This window comes from Macaca fascicularis, chromosome 20 (genome assembly GCF_037993035.2).
Source record: "Macaca fascicularis isolate 582-1 chromosome 20, T2T-MFA8v1.1".
Classification (NCBI taxonomy): domain Eukaryota; kingdom Metazoa; phylum Chordata; class Mammalia; order Primates; family Cercopithecidae; genus Macaca; species Macaca fascicularis.
In genome coordinates, this window is record NC_088394.1 from 68,748,013 (window position 1) to 68,767,485 (window position 19,473).

General features: G+C 44.0%; 1 pseudogene; it reads right to left on the reverse strand.

Annotated features, from left to right (window-relative positions):
* Nucleotides 1-18,194: 18,194 nt before the first annotated feature.
* LOC135968940 (large ribosomal subunit protein uL18 pseudogene) lies at nt 18,195-19,171 on the reverse strand (annotated as a pseudogene).
* Between the last annotated feature and the right edge of the window lie 302 nt (nt 19,172-19,473).

The following is a 19,473-nucleotide window of genomic DNA, read 5'->3' on the forward strand; positions in this document are numbered from 1 at the left end:
ACAGTATGGATCGGATGTGGGGGAATGAGGGGAAGGGAGTGACCAGGTTGATGGTGGGGTTTTTTACTGAGACAAGGGAGACTGGATAGAACCAGGTTTCTGGGGACATTAGAGAGTTCCATTTTGAACACGCTAAATTTGAGATGGCTATCATTCATCCAAGTATAGATGTCTAGTTGCAGTTGAATATATGAGTCTGAAATATGGGGAGAGGGTTGGGCTGGAGATGCTCCATGGGAGTAGAGAAAGAGAGAAAGTAGAATGGAAAAGAGACCTTGGGCAGAGCCCCCAGGGAATTCTAACTTTTAGAGCTAAGACTCAAGAGGATTAAGAAGTAATGAGAGTAGATGGGAAACCAAGAGGGTGGGGGTGACCAGACATCAACCTCCAACCCACAGAAGTGCTGCTACGAGCCCTGAGCCTTTCTTCCCAGAGTGGAGAGGATGGGGCCAAATTCTAGGACGTTCCACAATCTCTATTGAGCAAAGTTCTGTTCTGAGCCCGGGACAACTATGGATGCAGAGGAAGCCTGGTGAACAAGCAGACACAGGATGGTTTGTGGAACGGCATAGCCATTCCTCTCTTATACCTCCCTTCTTGACCTCTGCAGACCTCTTTCAGAATAAACAAACCCTCAAACCAGCTTGCCTTTTTTTTTTTTTTTTTGAGACAGAATGTTACTCTGTCGCCCAGGCTGGAGTGCAGTGGCACCATCTCGGCTCACTGCAACCTCCGCTTCCTGGGTTGAAGTGATTCTCCTGCCTCAGCCACCTGAGTAGCTGGGATTACAGGCGCGCGCCACCACGCCCAGCTAATTTTTGTATTTTTAGTAGAGACAGGGTTTCACCATGTTGGTCAGGCTGGTCTCGAACTCCTGACCTCATGATCCGCCCACCTCGGCCTCCCAAAGTGCTGGAATTACAGGCATGAGCCACCGTGCCCAGCCCCAGCTTGCCTTTTAGTTTCATTTCTCTTTGTTTTGTATCTTTATACGCAAATTATTATCATTTTGCCACATTTATTCCATCTCTCTCTATATGGATGTAAACTTTAAAAAATGAAACATTTGTGCTAAATTCCAGACACATGGCTCTCCCCCTAAATACTTCAACATGTTTTTCCAAAGAATAACTTCCTCCTACACAGCCAGATTACAGTGAGCACAATCCAGAAATTTAGCATTGATATAATATTATCAAATATATCCTCTATAACCCAATTCCCTTATTATTCCAATAATGTCCTTTATATATACTCTCTCCCCACTTAAAATCCAAGGATTCAATTAAGGATTATTCATGATATGTGAATAATGCATTGTCACGACATCATCATCATGTCTGTTTAGTCTCCTTTAAGTCTCCTTCAATAAGTTTCCTAACTTTTTTTCTCTTTCATGAAAGCACTGATTTTTTTTTTTTTTTTTGAGACAGAGTCTCACTCTGTTGCCAGGCTAGAGTGCAGTGGTGCGATCTCAGCTCACTGCAGCCACTGCCTCCTAGGTTCAAGCAATTATCTGCCTCAGCCTCCCAAGTAGCTGGGACTACAGGCGTGTACCACCATGCCCAGCTAATTTTTGTATTTTTAGTAGAGACCAGGTTTCATCACGTGGGCCAGGCTGGTCTTGAACTCCTGACCTCATGATCCACTGCCCTCTGCCTCCCAAAGTGCTGGGATTACAGGTGTGAGTCACTGTGCCGGCCTGCTTAGGTAATCTCTAAGAAGGTTGAGGCTTTCTCTACAGCTATCCTCTCCTTCTGATCCCTCACCAGAACTGCCCTTTACAGTATGTTTATGGCAATATAGGATTTTTCTAGTGTGCTCTTCCAAACTCTTCTAACCTCTGGCCACTACCTAGTTCCAAAGCTGCTCCCACATTTTTAGGTATTTGTTACAGCAGCACCCCACTTCTCCTACCAATTTCTGTTCAGTCCATTTGGGCTGCTATAACAAAATACCATAGACTGGATAATTTGTAAAGACAGAAATTTATTTCTCATAGTTCTGGAGACTAGGAAATCCAAGATCAAGATGCTAGCAGCTTTGGTGTCTGATGAGGGCCTGTTCCTCATAGATGATGGCTTCTAAGTGTCCTCACATGGTAAAAGGAGCAAGGAAGCTCCCTTCAACCTCTTTTTTTTTTTTTTTTTTTTTGAGACGGAGTCTCGCTCTGTCGCCCAGGCTGGAGTGCAGTGGCGCAATCTCGGCTCACTGCAAGCTCCACCTCCCGGGTTCACGCCATTCTCCCACCTCAGCCTCCGAGTAGCTGGGACTACAGGCGCCCGCCACCACGCCCGGCTAGTTTTTTTTTTTTGTATTTTTAGTAGAGACGGGGTTTCACCATGTTAGCCAGGATGGTCTCGATCTCCTGACCTCGTGATCCACCCGCCTCGGCCTCCCAAAGTGCTGGGATTACAGGCTTGAGCCACCGCGCCTGGCCCCTTCAACCTCTTTTATAAGGACACGGATTCCATTCATGAAGGCAGAGTCCTTATTACTTCATCGCTTTCCCCAAGGCTCTGTTTCTTGATACTATCACATTGGGTATTGGGTTCCAACATATGAATTTTGGGGAACACTGACATTCAGACCATAGTATACCCTTTCCAAGTCAGGTGGCCCTCTGTTGGGTGGCAGGCAACCCCAGAGAAGGAACAGCTGTGACTTGCTGTCAGTCAGTGTCATCGTGGCTGGGGGATGGGTATATCAGAAGGCAAAGGGGATCCAGAGCCCCTCTCAACAAATGATCATTGCAATGATTTCCTTGTGAATTGTTCTAGGGTTTGATTCACATAAATACAAGCAGAACAAATCTATATACACTTCTTCCCGATTCACACAAAAGCTAGTATAGTTTTCTCTGTTTTCTGCCTTGCTTTTTTCATGTAATTTTCTGAAGATCTTTTCATATTGGTAAATAAAAAAGTTCCTCATTCTTTTTTTTCAAGCTGCATAGTGCCCTGCTGTATGAATATATCATAATGTATTTAATCAGTCCTCTCTTGATAGACATTTGGATTATTTCTAATCTTTTGCTACTATAAAGCTGTATGAATGACCTTGTATGTTATTTTGCATTCTCACATGTACATCTGTGGTGTAAATCTCCAAAAGTTTAATGTCTTAAAAGTGACCTAGCCATCCAAAGGTGGGAGAATCACTTGAATCCGGGAGGCGGAGGTTGCAGTGAGCTGAGATCGCGCCATTTCACTCCAGCCTGGGAGACACAGCAAAACTCTGTCTCAAAAACAAAAAAAAGAGCCTGGTGTATTGTATCTGTAGCCTCAGTGGTGATCATGGCAGGGCTTGGAATGGAGTGAGTCTTTAATGAAATGGTGAAGGGACCAGTGGTTAATGTCTAAAAAGTAACCTAGACATTAACCTTTTTTTTTTTTTTTTTTTTTTTTTGAGACTGAGTCTCACTCTATCGCTCAGGCTGGAGTGCAGTGGTGTGATCTCGGCTCACCGCAACCTCCACCTTGGGGTTCAAGTGGTTCTCCTGCCTCATCCTCCCGAGTAGCTGGGACTACAGGCACCTGCCACCACACCTGGCTAATTTTTATATTTTTAGTAGAGACAGGGTTTTGCCATGTTGGCCAGGCTAGTCTTGAACTCCTGACCTCAAGTTATCCACCCACCTCAGCCTCCCAAGACATTAAACTTTTGATAGCTTGCCAAATGTCCTCCACAGGAATTATATAGATTTGTATTCCCAACAGTTATACATGAGAGTGTCTATTTCCCCACAACTTCATCAACAGCATGTACTACCAAAATTTTGTTTTTTTTCCCCTAAACTAAACGTCCTTTAAAATCTAGGTGGAGGTAGCCATCGCCCCACAGCTCTTGCACTCACATTGGTGGAAATGTGATTAAAATCACCTTCCCAGTGATTTTAAGAACTGTTTTTTTCTGATTATAAAAATAATACACAGGCTAGGCTTGGTGGCTCACACCTGTAATCCCAGCATTTTGGGAGGCTGAGGCAGGAGGATTGCTTGAGCCCAGTAGTTCAAAACCAGCCTGGGCAGCATAGGGAGACCCCTATCTCTACAAAAAACACAAAAATTAGCTGGGTGTGGTGGTGCGTGCCTGCAGTCCCAGCTACTTGGGAGGCTGGGGTGAGAGTCTCGCTCTCTATCCCAGGCTAGAGTGCAGTGGCCCAGTCTCGGCTCACTGCAACCTCTGCCTCTCGGGTTCAAGCGATTCTCCTGCCTCAGCCTCCCAAGTAGGTGGGATTACAGGCGCGTGCCACCACGCCTGGGATAGACAGCAAGACTCCCATCTAAAAAAAAAAAAAAAAAAAAAAAGAAAGAAAGAAACTCTCATATAGATATAAAATGAACATGTTCAAGATTTTCTTTAACTCAATGATCATTGAAGAAATCAAGCAGATATTATAATAGGTTCAAAAAAGAATATGAAGAACAGACCCATTTGTAGACCAGGAATAATGAAATAAATGTGCAAATGGAGGCAAATTTGTTTTGTTTTATTTTGTTTTTGTTTTTACAGAGGGAAAGCAAAATCAATTGACTTTCTACTAGACAGAACATAATATGCATGTTTATAGACAAGAATTTTTTTTGCATTGCGACCAATTAGCTATTTGTAAAATAGCTCAGAGTCAATGAAACACTAGAGTAAGATACCCTGGAGGAGTGTGCTCTAGACAATGAAGTTTTTCACTGAAGTTCAAGTGGAAAGGCATTAGTTTTCTTCCAACTGGAAAGGTGAGCTGTTAAATGGTCTGGGAGCTTTGGGGTTTGGGAAAATCTGGGTTTGAGGCTAGTCCGGAGGAGAAGTAGCGCCTCCCGATGGTTCTGATTCCGCAGGCTGGGAACGGAGCCCGGGCATCTGTGTTTTCGAATAGCTTCACGAGGCACCCTAATTAAGAACCGGTGTGTTAATTTAGCACTCAATATTCCATCCTAAAGGAGAGTCTAATGTAGGAATAATCCAAATACTTACCTAAGTTTTTCTTTAAGCAAATAAACATCTCTATTGGCTTTGGGTACAGGCAATGGCATTTGGGGACACAGAGTTGACTTTTTCCATTTGGTTTCTTTGAGTGGTTTCTTTCAGCCTTCGCTTATGAGGGAGGCAGTCCTTAGCTATGTGGGTCAAGGGGGAAATCCTCGCACAGTCTCCGCGAGATCTTCTGATTCTCTTTCCCACTCAGCACATCCTGTGCTTGCTGTCAGACCCTAGACTCAAGCTCTGGCGACAGAGGGGACTTCGGGCTGGGTTAGTTCCTACGCAGGCGCTCTAGGTGGGAGAGCGACCCTGCAGGTGGCGCAGAGCTGGCCAGCAGGGGGCAGCACAGGCTCAGGCTGGAGGCGCGGGAGCCCATACGATACAGTCTTCCTCAGTTTTGAGAATCCCCTCCCCCGACTCAGCCGGGGTGACCAGAGTTCTCTCATCCAGCTGTGAAACAACGCCTGGAGTTCAGTATTTAGGTTTACTAAATAGGTTCATTACTTCGTGAACTTCGCATAATACATAGGTGAGACTGAGCTAGGGAAGTTACTCACCCTCCCTCTGCCCCAAATGCAACCCTCTCGCTTGCAAAATGGGGATAATTGTACCTACCTCATAGGCTTAAATAAATAATATGCATAACACACTGGCACAGTGCCTAACATATATTTATACTACACATGTATTCGCTATTCTTTTATTTAAAAAAATTTTTTTTTTAGAGACGGAGGTCTTGCTATATTGCCCAGGCTGGTCTTGAACTCCTGGGCTCTAGCCATCTTCCTGCCTCAGCCTCCAAAGTCCTGGGATGACAGGTGTGAGCCCCCACGCCTGGCCTGTATTAGCTATTGTTATTGCATTGCTATTGCACTGTGGATGCCATTGTGATGCAAGGAAGAGAAATAAGATAGTTGTGCTGGCAGAGAGCTCACAGCCTCATGAGAGAGGCAGCTAAGTAAATTCTTTGTGACACTGGGAAGAAAAAGATGAGCATGAGGTGGGGGCAGGATATGGAGGCAGAAGTAAACAAAAGTCTTTGGGAGGCTGAGGCAGGCGGATCACCTGAGGTCAGGAGTTCGAGACCAGCCTGGCCAACATGGAGAAACCCTGTCTCTATTAAAAATATAAAAATTAGCTGGGTGTGGTGGTGTGTTCCTGTGGTCGCAGCTACTCAGGAGGCTGAGTCAGGAGAATCGCTTGAACCCAGGAGGTGGAGGTTGCAGTGAGCTGAGATGGCGCCACTGTACTCCAGCCTGGGCAACAGAGCAAGACTCTGTCTCAAAAAAAAAAAAAAAAAAAAAAAAAGACAAAGGAGTGAAGGGAGAGCCTTCATCCTCTGAAGGGTCGCTGAAAATTAACTGACAAAAGGCAGATTTATAGGAGAAATAGAAATTTATTAATGTGTAGGAGAGTCTTACAAAATATAAGATCTCAAAGAAAGGGAACAGAGTTGGATGCTTTTTTTTTTTTTTGAGATGGAGTCTCCCTGTCACCCAGCCTGGAGTGCAGTGGTGCGATCTTGGCTCACTGCAACCTCCGCCTCCCAGGTTCAAGCAATTCCCCTGCCTCAGCCTCCGAGTAACTGGGACTACAGGTGTGCGCCACCACACCTGACTAATTTTTGTATTTTTAGTAGAGACCGGTTTTCACCGTGTTGGCCAGGCTGATCTCAAACTCCTGACCTCAAGTGATCCACCCACCTTGGCCTCCCAAAGTGCTGGGATTACAGGTGTGAGCCACCGCACCTGGGCTGGGTTGGATGTTTTTATACCATCTTGAGGTTACAGGAAGAATAGGGGCTTGGACTCTGGCAAAACAGGTTGTGGGAGAGGGAAAGGAGGACTGGCTAGCGAAGGTGGTCTTGTTATGTAGCTAAAACTTCACAGGTAACCACTCTCAGACAGAATAGATATGAATGTTTCTTTCAAACCTTTATTTTTTATTTTTTTTTGTAGAGATGGGGGGCGTCTCACTATGTTGCCCAGGCTGGTCTCGAACTTATGGGCTCAAGTGATCTGCTAGCCTCGGCCTCCCACACACCCAACCCCTTTCAAACCTTTAAAGGTGTTAGACACTTAACCTTCCCTAGATTTGGACAAAGGAGGGCTTCAGAGGAAGCCTGGCTGCATCAAGGCAGATTTTCTCTATAGATAAAATCTCTCCCACAAAAGACAGCTTTTCAGCTATTCTTGTATTTCCAGTTCTTCTGAATAGCCAGCTTGAAATGTATCAAAGAAGTCTATTTTGGAGCAAAATATTTTTGTTTCCTTTAGTGGCTTCCAGGAGAAAGAGTGCTTAAGGAGAGTTTTTAGGAATCAGTAAGACAGTAATCTTTCCTTTTTTTTTTGAGATGGAGTCTTGCTCCATTGCCCAGGCTGGAATACAGTGGCATGATCTTAGCTCACTGCAACCTCTGCCTCCCGGGTTCAAGCAATTCTCCTGCCTCAGCCCCCTGAGTAGCTGAGATTACAGGCATGTGTCACCACGCCCAGCTAATTTTTGTATTTTTAGTAGAAATGGGGTTTCACCATGTTGGCCAGGCTGGTCTCCACTCCTGATCTCAAGTGATCCACCCACCTTGGCCTCCCAAAGAACTGGGATTACAGGCATGAGCCACCACTCCCAGCCCTGTAATCCTTACGTTTGATTTCACAAGGGAAAAAGTAAAGGGGAGCAAGGGAAGAACTAAAGGAAAAAAGGCAGAAGAGGGACGCAGGGTCAGATTATAAAAAGCCTGGAAAGCCAGCAGTTAGTCATTTCTCCTACTCTTCTCACCCAAGACACAGTCTGACTCCTTCCTGGGAACCTGAAAATGATCTGTCTAAGGTCATTGACAACTTCCAAACACAAATGACACATTTCAATCTTGAACTTACTCAACTTCTCTGTAATAAAAACATTATAACTACCAGTATCTGACATTCATTGAGCACCTGACATTCACCGAGTATTTTGAGCATCTGTAGTTCACTGAGTATTTATTTGACCATCAGTGACTCATTATTCTCAGGCAACGAGTCACTGATCATGTATTCTCTCTGGGTCTGTGGTCTCCAAGCAGGTGCTCACAACCTCTCACTGTGGTGAAGGGAAAAAATCCGAGACCTCTCTTTAGTCTGTAAATATCTTTTTGGGAATCTCTTTTTCTGTATCTGATTTATAATATAAATAATATGTTAGTACAGCAGTTCATAGATATAATTTATAAATACATGTATTCATGTTGGGATTAGGTTTGAGAGTACAGGCTGTACGGAGCCACCAGAGATGGCTTTTAATTAGAGAAGTACCTCAGTCAAATTTGTTATAAAAATAACATTCCAGGCCAGGCACGGTGGCTCACACCTGTAATCCCAGCAATTTGGGAGGCTGAGGAGGGTGGATTGCTTGAACTGAGGAGTTTGAGATCAGCCTGGTCAACATGGTGAAACCCCATCTCTACTAAAAATACAAAAATTAGCCGGGTGTGGTGGTGTGCACCTGTAGTCCCAGCTACTCGGGAGGCTGAGGCAGGAGAATCGCTTGAATCCGGGAGGCAGAGGTTACAGTGAGCCTAGATGGTGCCATTGCACTCCAGCCTGGGTGACAGAGCAAGCCTCTGTCTCAAAACAAATAAACAAACAAACAAAAAACCAAAAAACATTCCAGGCTAAGCATGGTGGCTCATGTCTGTAACCACAACACTTTGGGAGGAAGAAGCAGGAGGATTGCTGGAGACCAGCCTGGGCTACATAGGCAGACCCCCATCTGTTAAAAAAAAAAAAAATGTTAGCTGGGTGTGGTGGTGTGTGTCTGTAGTCTCAGCTACTTGGGAGGCTGAGGTGGGAGGATTATTTGAACCCAGGATGTCGAGGCTGCAATGAGTCATGACTGCACCACTTCACTCCAGTCTGGGCGACAGAGTGAGACTCTGTCTCAAAAAAGAAAAATAAAAAATAAATAACATTCCAAAATATTCTGGAGGGAGAGCAGGTCCCAGCTGAGGCCTTGGGAGGGAGAAAAAGTGAACGTGAGAGATATTAAGAAGGGTAATTGCATAAGCAAGAAGGAGCAGGTGATCAATATTGAATGAGAACAATAAGTCAATAATGAACTACAAATGCTGAAAATATTCTCTACCACACTGTGGATCAGAAATTCAAGAGTGGCTTGACTGTGGGTCTGTGAGTCTCCCTCGACGTTACAGCCAAGAGGTTGTCAGGGACTGTAGTCATTTAGGCTTTAACGGGGCTTATTCTGTGGAAGGGCTGTGTATGCAAAGCAACCCCCAACCACAGAAGGAGCCAAGAAACTAAAGAACAAGGCAGGTGAATCCAGTTTGTCAGTAGAGGATGAATTATTGGGGAATTTACAGGTGGAAGTGTGGTCTTGGATGGCAGCAAGACAGGTAGATCACTGCACTGTTACTTCCTAGAGGGCTTATACACCAGAGGGAAGGGGTGCATATGCCTGACGTGTAGACGCAATTAAAGAAATTAAAGGCAGCCCTCCAGAGCAGGCAAGAATGCTACGTGTGTCACAGCCTATAATTTGCGCGATAACATCAAGGTTGCTTTGGCTTAAAGGCAGGATTTATGGTGAGTACATATTCTTACATAAAGGGCAATAAACAACGTTGGAATCAGGAGGCACTCCTGGGGCCTGGAGTTAATCAGAAGTCAGCATGGTGGATTAGCTTCCAAGATGGAGACACTTGAGTCTTCACAGGGCTTGAGGATCTGCTCCAAAGCTGGCTTGCCCAAGGTGAGCCTCTCCACAGGGCTGCTGTGGTGTCAGCAAAATATGGCCGCTGACTTTTTCCAGAACAAGAGAGCCAAGAGACCAATAGGGAAACTCAATGCCTTTTTAAAAAAAAAAATTTTTTTTGAGATGGAGTTTTTGCTTTCCCAGGCAGTGGTGCAACCTTGACTCATTGCAACCTCTGCCTCCCAGGTTCAAGTGATTCTCCTGCCTCAGCCTCCTGAGTAGTTGGGATTACAGGTGTGCACCATCACGTCTGGCTAATTTTGTATTTTTAGTAGAGATGGGGATTTGCCATATTGGCCAGGCTGGTCTCGAACTCCTGGCCTCAAGTGATCCACCTGCCTTGGCCTCCCCAAGTTCTGGGATTATGGGTGTGAGCCACTGCACCCAGGCTGCAATGCCTTTTTTGACTTTTACCTTGGAAGCCCCATGCTATTAGCTCCACAGTATTCTATTGGTCACAGAAGCCAGCCCTGGAATGTGGGAAGATCACGACAAGGCCGAAATCACAGAGGGCAAGGATCGTAGGGACTGTCTTGGAGACTGGTTATCCCACATGGGAATTATAGCTTTTTTTGTTTTTTTTTTTTTTTTGAGATGGAGTTTTGCTCTTGTTACCTAGGTTGGAGTGCAATGGCATGATTTTGGCTCCCTGCAACCTCTGCATCCCAGTTTCAAGCGATTCTCCTGCCTCAGCCTCCCCGGTAGCTGGGATTATAGGCACCTGCCACCACGTCCAGCTAATTTTTGTATTTTTAATAGAGATGGAGTTTCACCATGTTGGCAAGGTTGGTCTTGAACTCTTGACCTCAGATGATCCACCAGCCTCAGTCTCCCAAAGTGCTGGGATCACAGGAGTGAGCCATCATGCCTGGCCTTTTATTTTTTTAATGAGATGAAGTTGATGTTGTGCTATGTTGCCCAGGTTAGTCTCAAGCAGTTCTCCTGCCTCAGCCTCCTGAGTAGTTGGGATCACAGGCACATGCCACTGCACCCAGCTTTATTACTCTTCTTTTGAGATATGATATCCTTAAGAATTTCCCCAGGTTATGAAGACCTTTTCAGAGCATCCCCTGTTTTCAGAAAAGGTCGATACAATCATGTATATATTAACTTTATTCATTTTTTTAAACAGAGTCTCACTCTGTTGCCCAGGCTGGAGTGCAATGGTGGAATCTTTGCTTACTGCAACCTCCGCCTCCTAGGTTCAAGCGATTCTCCTGTCTCAGCCTCCCGAGTAGCTGGGATTACAGGTGCACACCACCACACCTGGCTAATTTTTGTATTTTTAACAGAGATGGCATTTTGCCATGTTGGTCAGGCTGGTCTCAAACTCCTGACCTCAAGCAATCCATCCACCTCAGCTTCCCAAAGAGCTGGGGTTACAGGAGTGAGCCACTGCACCTGGCCTTATTAATTTTAAAAGTAATGTAATAATGTAAAAAATAACCCCTCCCCTAACTATATACTAGTTTCATTTTTGCATATCTTATAAAGGCTTTGTCTGCAAAAATATTTACATGTTTTATTTTATTTTATTATTTTAAAATTTTCCTTTAAGTTCTGGGATACAATTGCAGAATATGCAGGTTTGTTACATGGGTATACATGTGCCATGGTGGTTTGCTGCACCCATCAACCCATCATCTAGGTTTTAAGCTCTGCATGCACTAGGTATTTGTCCTAATGTTCTCCCTCCCCTTCCCCCCGACACCCCAACAGGCTCTGCTGTGTGATCTTTCCCTCCCTGTGTCTATGAGTTCTCACTGTTCAACTCTCACTCATGAGTGAGAACATATGGAGTTTGGTTTTCTGTTCCTGTGTTAGTTTGCTGAGAATGATGGCTTCCAGTTTCATCCATGTCCCTGCAAAGGACATGAACTCATTATTTTTTTATGGCTGCATAGTATTCCATTTTACATGTTTTATATTGTTGTAATCGTAACGTGCATGACATTTTGCAGTATGATGATGAGATTGAGGCCATGATCTCTGGAGCCAGATTGCCTGTGTTCAGGGCTTGATTTTGCCACTTATTATCTATGTGACCATGAGAAAGTAACAACCTTGCTTTGCCTCAATTTCTTTATCAGTAAAATGCGGATAATAATATCTCATAGGGTGTTGTGCAAATTAAATGAGTTAACATATTTAAAGCATTTAAAACACTGCCTGCTACTTAGAAAGGGCCGAATATGAGTTTGCTGCAATTATAATTTCTCTTAGCGTTATGTCATAAAACACTGTTATGGGTTGACTTGTGTCTTTCCCCCAAAAATATATGTTGAAGTCTTAACCCGCACTGCCTCAGAATGTGACCTTATTTGGAGGTAGGGTCTTTTTAGAGGTAATCAAGTTAAAATGAATTCATTACGGTGGGCTAATCCAATATGACCGGTGTCCTTACAAGAAGGGAAATTTGGACACAGAGACACATAGAAGGAAGATGAGGTGAAGACTCCCAGGGAGAAGATAGCCCCTTACAAGCCAAAAAGAGAGGCCTGGAACACATCATTTTCTCAAAGCCCCGAGAAGAAGCCAACCCTATCAACCTCTTGATTTCACACTTGTAGCCTCCAGAACTGTGAGACAATACATTTTTGTTATTTAAGCCACCTAGTTCATACTACTTTCCTACAGCAGTACTAGCAAACAAATATACACACTTTTTTTTTTTTTTTTTTTTTTGAGGCAGAGTCTTGCTCTGTTGCTCAGGCTGGAGTGCAGTGGCATGATCTCGGCTCACTGCAACCTCTGCCTCCCAGGTTTACGCCATTCTTCTGCCTCAGCCTCCTGAGTAGCTGGGACTACAGGCACCTGCCACCGCGCCTGGCTAATTTTTTTGTTTTTTTTTTAGTAGAGACGAGGTTTCACTGCATTAGCCAGGATGGTCTCTATCTCCTGACCTCATGATCCGCCCGTCTTGGCCTCTCAAAGTGCTAGGATTACAGGTGTGAGCCACCGCGCCTGGCCTATGCACACTTTCTCATGATAGTATATAGTCTTGATAATTGTTATTATGGCTGGGTGCAGTGGCTCATGCTTGTGATCCCAGAGGTTTGGGAGGCTGAGGTGGGAGGATCACTTGAGGAGTTTGAGATCAGCCTGGGCAATATAGCAAGACCCCATCTCTACAAAAACAACAACAAATTAGCTGATTGTGGTGGCATGTCCCTGTAGTCCTAGCTACTTGGGGAAGCTGAGGTGGGGGGAAATCACTTGAGCCCAGGAGGTCGAGGCTGTAGTGAGCTATGATCATGCGCTCTAGCCTGGGTGAGAGAGTGAGACCCTGTCTCTTAAAAAATTTTTTAAAAAATATATAATTGTGATTATAATGGATACCTGCACCTTTGAATTGATGTTATCACAATTTGCTTAGCTGTTCCCAAATTGTGGGCATTTAGAAAATTTTCAGTGTTTCAATATTAGCACTCATGCAGAAATAAACATATTAGTAATGACAAGGGCAGCTGGTAGTGCTGGAGATGGCTTGCACTGGTTCACAAGAACTGCTTGTATATTTCTCCAACTCAGCATTCAGTGACAGCATATTGGCAGCTTGAAATCAGCCATGGTGGAATATTTATGCCAAAGAAATTGCAAACATTGTAAATCAGGGACTTACCACCATGAGAACCAGTTGTTAAATATTCATCCGCACACCACTGATTGCAACCAATGTATATTGTTTACTAAGAGATTACTGTGTGCTGGGCTTTACGAACTGTTTTTTGTTTGTTTGTTTGTTTGTTTTGTTTTGTTTTTGAGAACGAGTTTCACTCGTTACCCAGGCTGGAGTGCAATGGCGTAATCTTGGCTCACTGCAACCCCTGCCTCCTGGTTCAAGCCATTCTCCTGCCTCAGCCTCCCGAGCAGCTGGGATTACAGGCATGTGCCACCACGGCCTGCTAATTTTGTATTTTTAGTAGAGATGGGGTTTCTCCATGTTGGTCAGGCTGGTCTTGAACTCCCGACCTCAGGTGATCCTCCTGCCTTGGCCTCCCAAGGTGCTGGGATTACAGGCATGAGCCACTGTGACCGGCCTTCTATGCACTGATCTTTACTGCATTATCTTACATATTTCTCAAAAACTCTGTGAAATAGGAAGATGATGATGATTATTATTATTACTATTTCGAGAGCAAGAGGGATCTTGCTATTTTGCCAAAGCTTATCTTGAACTCTTGGGCTCAAGCAGTTTTCCTGCCTCAGCCTCCTGAGTAGCTAGGATTACGGGCACACTCCACCATGCCCAGCTCAAAGTAGGAAAATGATTTTCTTCATTTTGCGGGTGAGGAAGTGGAAGTTAAGTAACTCATCCAAGGTTACACAGTTGGCTTAAGTGGCAGATACTGGATTCAAAATCTGGGTTTCTCTAATACTGAAGTCCAGGATTTTAAACACTACAGACCAAAGATTTATTTCCACCTCACTTAGCTATTTTTTTAGGGTACATTCTCAAGAGTAAAATTCTTGGACCAAAGAATAGAGATCTTTCTTTTCTTTCTTTCTTTTTTTTTTTTTAAGACATTGTCTTGCTCTATTGCCCAGGTTGGAATGCAGTGGCACTATCTCGGCTCACTGCAAGCTCCGCCTCCTTGGTTCATGCCATTCTCCTGCCTCAGCCTCCCGAGTAGCTGGAACTCCAGGCGCCCACCACCACACCAGGCTAATAGTTTGTATTTTTAGTACAGATGAGGTTTCACCGTGTTAGCCAGGATGGTCTCTATCTCTTGCCTCGTGATCCGCCCGCCTCGGCCTCCCAACGTGCTGGGATTACAGGCGTGAGCCACTGCACCTGGCTGAGATCTTTTTGTGTCTCAATGTGTTTTGCCACTTTGTTTTTCCAAACAAAGGGAACTGTTGTGGCCTACGTCTGAAACATAGCCATAGCAAATTGGAGTCCTGTGTAATTATTTGTCTCTCTTCTGGGCCCCTCCATGGTTTCAGGACTGCACAGTGCCCTCTGAACATCGTTTTGTTTACTATCATAGCACCAGTGATGAAGTCCTGGAGGTGCTGGAGAAAACTGCAGTTCTCTAGACCTTAAGAGGTCAGTGATGACACGTGTACAGTCCTTGCCAAGGAATGGCACCTGCATCAGCTCATCTGTGGGCCCGGGCTACCTTCTGCACGCTGACGTCCCCTGTGTGCCCTGTCCTGCTCTCAAGCCCCGCCTCCCCGAGTCGTACCCTGGTGTTGGTGATTCCCAACTTGGGTTTCACAATCTCCCAAGGAAGGCGGATGAAAGAAAGAAGTAGGTTAGGACCAAGAAGGGTGGAACTCTGGAACTCTGACTCTAAGAGCCAGTTTCCAGTAAAATCTGGACACAAACAAAGCGTGCTGCTCACCACGTTGAGACTTCTCTGTTCAACATCCATCATTTCCTTCTCTGGGAATGCATGTCACCCCCCAGCAGGCTGCAGTCTCTACCTCTACATCCCCTATCCCCCAGAATTTGCTCCAAGTTAACTTTTACACAGAGGAACAAGTGATCTGTTTCTTTTTTTCTGTTTCTGAATTTTTTTTATTTTCTTTTTTAAATTTAGAGACAGGGTCTTGCTCCATGGCCGAGGCTGGAGTGCAGCAGTATGATCATAGCTCACTGCAGCCTCAAACTCTCGGGCTCAAGCCATCCTCCCACCTTGGCCTCCCAAGGCGCTAGGTCTATCTACAGGTGCTAATTTTTAAATTTTTCTTGTATTTATTTATGATTTTTTTTTTTTTTTTTTGAGTCAGCCTCACTCAGGCTGGAGTGCAGAGGCGTGATCTCAGCTCACTGCAACCTCTGCCTCCCAGGTTCAAGTGATTCTCCTGCCTCAGCCTCTGGAGTAGCTGGGACTATAGGTGTGTGCCACCACACCCAGCTTATTTTTGTATTTTTTTGTAGAGACGGGGTTTCACCGTGTTAGCCAGGCTGGAGCAAAAAGTTTTTTTTTTTTTTTTTTTTTTTTTTTGAGGCGGAGTTTTGCTCTGTTGCCCAGGCTGAAGGGCAGTGGCGAGATCTTGGCTCACTGAAAGCTCCGCCTCCCGGGTTCACGCCATTCCTCCTGCCTCAGCCTCCCGAGTAGCTGGGATTCCAGGTGCCCGCCACCACCCCTGGCTAATTTTTTTGTATTTTTAGGAGAGATGGGGTTTCACCGTGTTAGCCAGGATGGGTCTCGATCTGCTGACCTCGTGATCCGCCTGCCTCGGCCTCCCAAAGTGCTGGGATTACAGGCGTGAGCCACTGCGCCCGGCCTGGAGTAAAAAGTTTTAAGCAATGATGAGGGAGAGAAATGTGACATGATCAGAAAATACTTTGGAATGATATTACTCTGGCTGCAATATATGGAGAACAGATTAGGATGAGGGAAGATTACCGAGGAGGCGATTACAAATTGTTCTGCCAAGAGGTGATGGTGATGTAGCTAGGGCTAGGAGGAGATGAAGAAATAAGGAGAAGGAAATGGATTCCAGAGATATTTAGGAAGTAATTTTTTTTGTTTATTTTGTTTATTTTAAAATTTTTCCAAAAGTTATTGGGGTTCAGGTGGTATTTGGTTACATGAATGAGTTCTTTAGTGGTAATTTGTGAGATTTTGTGCACCTATCACCCATGTGTACATTGCACCATATTTGCAGTTTTTTATTCCTTGCTCCCCTTCCACTCTTCCCCCCAAGTCCCCAAAGTCCATTGTATCATTCTTATGCCTTTGTGTCCTCAGAGCTTGGCTCCCACATATCAGTGAGAACGTATGATATTTGGTTTTCCATTCCCGAGTTACATCACTTAGAATAATAGTCTCCAATCTCATCCATGTCACTGCAAGTGCTGTTAATTCATTCCTTTTTATGGCTATGTACTATTCCATCTATATATATACCACAGTTTCTTTATCTAGTCATTGATTGACGGGCATTTGGGATGGTTCCACGATTTTGCAATTGTGAATTGTGCTGCTATAAACATGCGTATGCAAGTATCTTTTTCGAATAATGACTTATTTTCCTTTGGGTAGATACCCGGTAGTGGGATTGCTGGATCAAATGGTAGTTCTACTTTTAGTTTTTAAAGGAATCTCCACACTGTTTCCATAGAGGCTGTACTAGTTTACCTTCCCACCAGCAGGGTAGAAGTGTTCCTGGTTCACCACATCCACGCCAACACCTACTGTGTTATGATTTTTTGATTATGGCCATTCTTGTGGGAATAAGGTGGTATCACATTGTGGTTTTGATTTGCATTTCCCTGATTATTAGTGACATTAAGCATTTTTTCATATATCTGTTGGCCATGTGGATATCTTCTTTTGAGAATTGCCTATTCATGTCCTTAGCCCACTTTTTGATGGGATTGTTTGATTTTTTTCTTACTGATTTGTTTAAGTTGGTTGTAGATTCTGGATATTAGTCTTTTGTCAGATGTACAGATTGTGAAGATTTTCTCTCACTCTGTGGGTTGTCTGTTTACTATGCTGACTGTTCCTTTTGCCTTGCAAAAACTTTTTGGTTCAATTAGGTCCTAGCTGTTATGTTTGTTTTTATTGCATTTGCTTTTGGGTTTTTGGTCATGAAATCCTTGCCTAAGCCAATGTCTAGAAGTTTTCCAGTTTTACCTCGTAGAATTTTTATAGTTTCAGGTCATAGGTTTAAGTCCTGAATCCATCTCGAGTTGATTTTTGTATAAGGTGAGAGATGAAGATCCAGTTTTATTCTCCTATATGTGGCTGGCCAATTATCCCAGCACCATTTGTTGAAAAGGGTGCCCTTTCCCCACTTTATGTTTTTGTTTGTTTTGCAAAGATCAGTTGGCTGTAAGTATTTGGGTTTATTTCTGGGTTCTCTATTCTATTCCATTGGTCTGTGTGCCTATTTTTATACCAGTAGCATGCTGTTTTGGTGACTATGGCCTTATAATATAGTTTGAAATCAGGTGGTGTGATGCCTCCAGATTTGTTCTTCTTGCTTAGTCTTGCTTTGGCTATGTGGGCTCTTTTTTCGTTCCATATGAATTTTAGAATTTTTTTTCTAATTCTGTGAAGAATGATGGTGATATTCTGATGGGGATTGCGTTGAATTTGTAGATTGCTTTTGGCAGTGTGGTCATTTTCACAATATTGAGTCTACCCATCCATGAGCATGGGATGTGTTTCTGTTTGTTTGTGTTGTCTATGATTTCTTTCGGCAGTGTTTTGTAGTTTTCTTTGTGGAGGTCTTTCGACTCCTTTGTTAGGTATATTCCTAAGGTTTTTAAAAAAATATTTTTAAATATTTATTTATTTATTTATTTATTTGCAGCTATTGTAAAAGGGGTTCAGTTCTTGATTTGACTCTCTGCTTGGTCGCTGTTGGTGTATAGAAGAGCTACTGATTTGTGTACATTAATCTTGTATCCGGAAACTTTGCTGAATTCTTTTTTTTTTTTTTTTTTTTTTTTTAGTTTCTGTCTGTAAGTTTATTATCTTTATCTGAAAAATCACCATAGAAAATTGTTTGGTTTAGCTCTCAGCAGCCCGCTCCTGAGCTCTGAGGAAGCTTGCCTTCTTTTGAGCTACCCGATCCTTCTTCTGAGCAAGGGACATTTTGGGACGGTTCCACCTCTTCTTTTTAACTTCTTTCTTGGGCTTCTTTTCATAGACTGGATTCTCTCGTATAGCAGCATGAGCTTTCTTATACATCTCCTCCATGTCTGGAGTTACACTGTTCTTTATGTATTGAGAGAACTGTTTCTTGTAAGCATCTTCATCTTCTTCCATTAAGTAGCGCATGTAATCTGCAACATTCTGGCCCATGATGTGCTTCCGGTGTACTTCTGCATTAAATTCCTTGCTTTCAGAATCATAACCGGGGAATCGTTTGGTACTGTGAGGGATAGACAAGCCTCCATCCACAGCTCCCTTCAGGGCGCCAAAAACTTTATTGCCAGTGGTAGTTCTGGCAAGGCCTGCATCCAAATAGCAGGTAAAGGCACCTGGCTGACCATCAATGCTTTCCACATTGTATTCATCGCCAGTTACCTCCACTTGGCCTTCATAGGTCTTGTCCATGCCAAACCTATTGAGAAGCCTGCGGGCCAGCAGCAGGCCAGTACAATATGCTGCAGCATAGTTTGTCAGGCCAACCTTCACACCGTATTTTGGCAGTTCGTGTGCATATGCTGCGCAGACTATCATATCCCCCTCTATACGGGCATAAGCAATCTGACAAATGATATCTCTGTTTGTTACACGAACTATCATCCTGTATTTGGGTGTGTTGTATTTATTTTTATCCTGTATCACCAAGCATTTCCGAGCATAGTAATCAGTTTTACCCTCTCGTCGTCTTCTAAATTTCACTTGGTATCTCTTAAAGTAGGCCTTATTCTTAACAACTTTAACAAACCCCATCCTGCGGAACAGAGACCAGCGTCCGCGGGTCGACAGAGACCTGCAGGCCCAGCGGCGCTAGAGGGGGGGGAAAAGGCGCTGAATTCTTTTATTAGTTCTAGGAGCTTTCTGGAGGAGTCCTTAGGGTTTTCAAGGTAAACAATCATATTATCAGCAAACAGTGAGTTTGACTTCCTCTTTGCTGATTTGAATGCCCTTTATTTCTTCCTCTTATCTGATTGCTCTGGCTAGGACTTCCAGTACTATGTTGGAGAGGAATGGTGAGAGTGGACATCCTTGTCTTGTTCCAGTTCTCAGAGGGAATGCTTTCAACTTTCCCCATTCAATATTATGTTGGTTGTGGGTTTGTCATAGATGGCTTTTATTATATTTTGTGTGC